The following is a 5,931-nucleotide window of genomic DNA, read 5'->3' as shown; positions in this document are numbered from 1 at the left end:
ATATCAAAGGTCAAGTAGGACTACTTTCACTGTTTATAAACAAACATGGCGTCGTCCTCGTCATTCGGCGATCGAGTCAAAATTAACCATCGGGAATCTGGATAAACAACAGGGATAATTGCTACCATTATCAAAAGAACAGTCTAATATACTGAAAATCAGTGTCTAACTGTGACGTAGCTAAGGCATTTTATAAGTTTTGGCTACTTTGGAGGTATAAATTTCGAAACAATTTTGCGAGGGCGCGAGGCCTAGCCAAGCGGGATCAGTAGCAATATCTGTGCTTGTAGACCTCTGCGACTTGAAACCTTCTCCACAAATTAAAATAGTTGGATTTGGCCGAAATATGTTTGAATTGTTACCTTGTTTGGTTTTGTCGCTGTGTGTACATCTGACTACACTTCTTAACCTTATGACAGGATCGACAGACCGACTGTCAACAACATCTGACCGTGCCCGTGACGTCTCATAGACAAGGGTTAGAGTAGCTTCCCTTTGACAAAGGGCAGTTACTCTAGCGGACAGACCGATGGATTGCCGCGAAAGGCAATTAAAAACAACTGTTGTTTTGCGTATATGTTGCTTCGCCACTGTATAAGAAAGAGATTTCAGTTGGAACTATATTGGCTACTGTCACTGTCCGACTGACACATCACTTACCCTGTGACATAATAAATATTAATGCGCGCATTCCAGGAAAACTCGCAATGTTTCGGTAATGTTTGTGAGAGGGATAGCGATTTTAAAGCACAGAATTAAAGCATGACATTATATGATAAAGAGGTTATCACGCTTGTGTGTTTGGAGATGGTAAATATCCTGTATTAGGAATAAACACTATGTATTTAGCTCGCCAAGGCTCGCTAAATACAATGTTTATTCCTAATGCAGGATATTTACCATCCCCAAACACACTCGCGTGATAACCTCTATGTATCCTTGATTCCACTGATGAATTTTTGACCAAATATTATAGATTTCAGTTGCCCAAATTGTAATTGAGCAAAAGCACTCAATAATTTTATCAAATCCTATTATGTTGTGAACTGACCACAACAGCAACCATTTTCATCCTCTGAATTGCACTGTTAAAATAAATGACTTTGTATGTTGCTTACAAGAGTGGCATTGACGTAAGTCAGGCCAACTTGTTTGTCAATTTAGCCAAGTATCCTACTCAAAAGAAGTTGAAGAACACCTTATTCTTTCATATTACCTTCCTAGTTAACCTGTCAAGGCATGAAAGATCAACTACAGCAATAATCTTCTTAATGTTTCATCAGTTAATGGCGCCATTAAAATGGGCCATAGAAAGCCACCATTAATCTGTCATTAACAAATGATACTTTAAGAGTATAATTTTTATTATTGTGTTATTATATAAGTGTTAATCCCCTATAATTTTCCCAAAGTTCTGTTTTGTGCCAAGAAGTATTAGAATGTAGCAGTTCTTTTGATACAAAAGTTTGCTAAGTCATAATTGTCAAACATTCATTTTGAGAAATGGATTACGTTTCGATGTTTATCCAACCCCTGCATTTTATGTCCCTGTTAGCAGATTACTAGGCAGATTTGGTTCAGTGAGAGGTTGAGGGTACTGCCAAATTACGGCACTGCATGGTGTCATTAAAAGTGTGATACAACCAAATTTGATAGCACATTTGTTAATGGAGGTTTAATGAAAGACACATTAATGCATCTTCAAAGTTTGATACAACCAGGTCCTGTTCATTGAGAATAAGTCCTTTCTTTGGGACCTTTTGAACAATTGTACCTAAGAAGGGTTGTGGAAATAAAGAAATTGTTACACCTCACATATCAACCTATCAGCAGCTTTTGTACACTTCAACTTTGTACACCCCCCCACCCCACCCCACCCCCAAATACACCCTACACACATCTTGTTTCAAAATCCTGTATGCATCTATCCATGCTCACTATCTCTTCATCTCACTGCCAGTGTTTGTCTGCACATTCTGTCTGAGTGAGTGAGTTGGGTTTAACGCCGTTTTTAACAGTATTCCAGTCATATCAGGGCGTGTCAGCTTAATGTGGGAGGAAAGCCCAAATTGATGCAGATCTCAGACGTTTACCACTTCAGTGAAACCCACGAGCACGGGTATGGTGCTGACAAACCTAGAAACATAATCAGGGCGAACATGGATTCAAACCAACAACCATAGCTTTCTGGTGTGCCCAAGGGACGCAACTCTGCACAGCAAATCGCGGCGCCTTAGACAACTGAGCCACCTGTGCCCCTTAAACATTACTGCTTAACAGTGGATTAATATTTGTACCATAATCATAATAATAATCATAATCATATTAACAATAATAATGGTAATTATATTAAGCGACAAAACTCTTTCCATATCCAATAGACATCTCTGCATAAAGCAAAGTCGATTTTACGATTCCAACTCTATCATGAGCATGTGTTTATAAATCACTATCGATTAGTAAAGATACCAGTGTTCACGAAAAGGTGATCGTATCCTGCCCCACCAGGATGGCAAATAAATAATTTGCAATTGATGCTCAAGTCATACAAAGTGAATCTATCAAATATGAACAAATATTGACATAAAAAACTATATTGCCCAACTACCAAAAATATGGCTTCAAGTTTCATGATGACCAGAGAAGTAAAGTTTTACAGACAGCTGGGACAAGTGAACAAGTTCCACAACAACCCTGTGTTCCATCACAACACAAGTCATTCACAATCATGATTTCATACTTCAGTTATTTGTCATAGCTTGCTCCGCCAAAATGACACCCATTTGCAGTCTCAGTGACCACTCAGTGACCACTCAGTGACCAGAAGGGCATACATCAGTCGCCCATTGATTCTGGTGACAAGAGGTTATAGCTGGCAGTTAGGGAGTAGCTGGTACCCTCCTCAGTCTTGTAGAAGGCAGCAGTGAATGTCAGCTGGCCCCTTACAGCTAACAGCCCTTCAACAAACCTGGCTTCCACAGATTACATTCATTCTAGGTCGTCGAACCTTCACACAAAGCTTGACATTGTCCTCAGAGATTTTAATATTTGATACGGTGATATGACAGCTATACTTTCATTTGTGGTTAATAAAGCTTATTGATAGGACTACTTCTTAGAAGTGCTGCAACAGTTTACACTGGTTTACACTGAGCTTGTGTTTCTGAATACACAAGGTGCAAGACAGAGTTTGAAGGATGACTGGGCAACAGGTCACAACAGGGACGATGCACTGATAGCTTCTTCATAAATATATCGAGCAGTCATAATCTAGGAAAACCTTTCAGACTAAGGGAACAGTCAGTTTGTGATATATCATTCATTAATAGCTTGCACTACTTCAGAATATTGGGCAACCGGAAAGAATTGAGTTTAAAGCAGCCAGTCTGATAATGGCAACTCAAAGTAATATTGATGTTTCAATGTCATTCAAAAGGTTATTGGAAACAGTGTACATTTACAGAGTCTCTGGAAACTCAATGCAAAGATGTCAATAATATATATGTTGAAAAGTGAAATGGGTATCTATAAAATCTTTTTTCAAAAAGGCTGCTGCACTGACATAATTGATGTTACATTAAATATACTGAACAATAAAAGTTAAGGATCTGGACTATTTTGCAGGATAATTTTATGAAAGGAGGGCAGAATGGGTCCTCAGTGCCCTGAAAACAGGGGCTGTATCACATAGGCGTAATATTGCTGACGGCAGCCAAAAATAACATTCACTCACTCACTCACTATATTTAATACACAACAGAATTAAGTTCTTAATAGAAACGTGAGTGAGTGAGTGAGTGAGTGAGTGAGTGAGTGAGTGAGTGAGTGAGTGAGTATTGTTTTACGCTGCAATATTCCAGCAATTGTTAAGCAATATTCCAGCAATATCACGGGGGACACCAGAAATGGGCTTCACACATTGTACCCATGTGGGGAATCGACCCCAGGCCTTCAGCGTGACGAGTGAACGCTTTAACCGCCAGGCTACCCCATCGCCCAATAGAAACATGGAGGTGAGTGACATTCAGTATTGTCAGCATCTGTAGAACAGATTTTTTAAATCTATGAATTGTATCATTACATAAAATGCGCATCAGTAAATGACGTCTCTGAGGAACGGCAAATCTTTTCAATCAGCACATCATCTAAAAGAAGAGAACCGGCACACTTGGGAAATCAAGAGTTCACTACGATATAAAACACATGCACACATCTAATAGAAGCTGGATTGATGTTTCTACATAAAACTGGAAATCAACTTCACACTTTTTAATCAATTCTTTATGATGATATCTAAGTTTTTGAGATTCCAAATCAGGAGAAAATGATTGATTACAGACATGTTTTACAAGGAATAGTAATAATGTCGGCAAGTAAAAGAACCTTTTAAATTACAAGACAAGAATGATCACATCAACACTAATCCAAGTAAATTGAAGGTGATGAATTTCTTAGCAAATCCATGGTGCACAGATGGCTCAGTGGTTTCATTCATTCATTCCCCTGCCATATCAGATACTGGAAGGTTAACAGTGATATTATCATCTTACCTACCAGGTACCCATTAACAGTTGTATGAACAGAGTCATATTTTGAACAAAGTCTCTTGCCATAGGATCACACATATTAATCCATTCTGATGTCTTCACACCACCGTCCTGGCAGTTAAATGTAGCACAGGAATTCACTGGCCTTTCTGAACATGCAATTTAAAGTAAAACCGATGCAAGTATAGGTCATTATGACACATAATAGAGTAATTATATATCAACCATTATTTAATTCAGAAAACTTACTCAAATCTGTCGATTCCATAAGTAGAATAAACTCACCCCTTTGGGGCCCCCACTCCGGCACCTTCCCTGTCTTCTTATCTTGCAGATTGTAAAATCCAGTACGACAACACCGCAATCATTTGAAATTTACACACACAAAATTTTGGGGAAAAAGCAGCACATGATGATTGGCTTAGATCTGAAATGACAGATAACCAATCAACTGTGAAAACATTTTTTGAAGAATTCATTTCTATTGTCATATCTGACATAATAACATGACTTAACTAATGTGATATTTTTCAGTAAAAACATGGGAAAAATTGAACTACAGAATTATTTAAGCTAAAAAGCTTCTCTAGTTTTCTGTGTGATAAACCACTCAGTTTCCACCACATTTTTCTGCAGTATCGACCATTTTATTGCATTTTGCATTCATTTTCATAGTAACTGTCACAGGCCTGCTACAACCAAAAGACATGTGAGTGAGTAGGTATGGTTTTACGCCTCTTTTAGCAATATTCTAGCAACATCACGGCAGGGGACACCAGAAATGGGCTTCACACATTGTACCCATGTTGGGAATCGAACCCAGATCTTCGGCATGATGAACGAACGCTTTAACCTCTAGGCTACCCGACCGCCCAAAAAGACATGTGATCTATAGCCTTGTTCAGTGGTACTAGTAAAGGACTGACTGTATTTCTCTCGGTTCATTGAGGTATGAATCGAAAAACTGATGTGCAAACTGTATCAATCCGCAGGTATCAATAGTTGTGAATAAGCATTGGAGTTTATAAAAGGATTTATATGACAATAGTTTGATTGGTTTGTTGTTTGACGCTTCACTCAGCAATATTCCAGCTATATGACGGTGATCTGTAAATAATCGAGTATGGACCATTCAATTCAGTGATTGATATCATGAGTACCGATCCACGCAATTGAGATCAATGACATGCATCAACCAAGTCAGTGACCCTGACCACCCAATCCCATTAGTCGCCTCTTACAACAAGTATAATCGCTATTTACGGCAAGCATGGGTTGCTGAAGACCTGTTCTACCCCGGATAATAGTTTGGTAATACCATGTTTCTTTCAACTAGTCATGCTATATGTGTGTTGTTTTATTCGACTCAAAAGCAACATAACCA

The sequence above is a fragment of the Haliotis rufescens genome, unplaced genomic scaffold, assembly GCF_023055435.1.
Source record: "Haliotis rufescens isolate VD_foot unplaced genomic scaffold, xgHalRufe1.0.p SCAF_12, whole genome shotgun sequence".
Classification (NCBI taxonomy): Eukaryota; Metazoa; Mollusca; class Gastropoda; order Lepetellida; family Haliotidae; genus Haliotis; species Haliotis rufescens.
Note: the sequence above shows the minus strand (reverse complement) of the source record.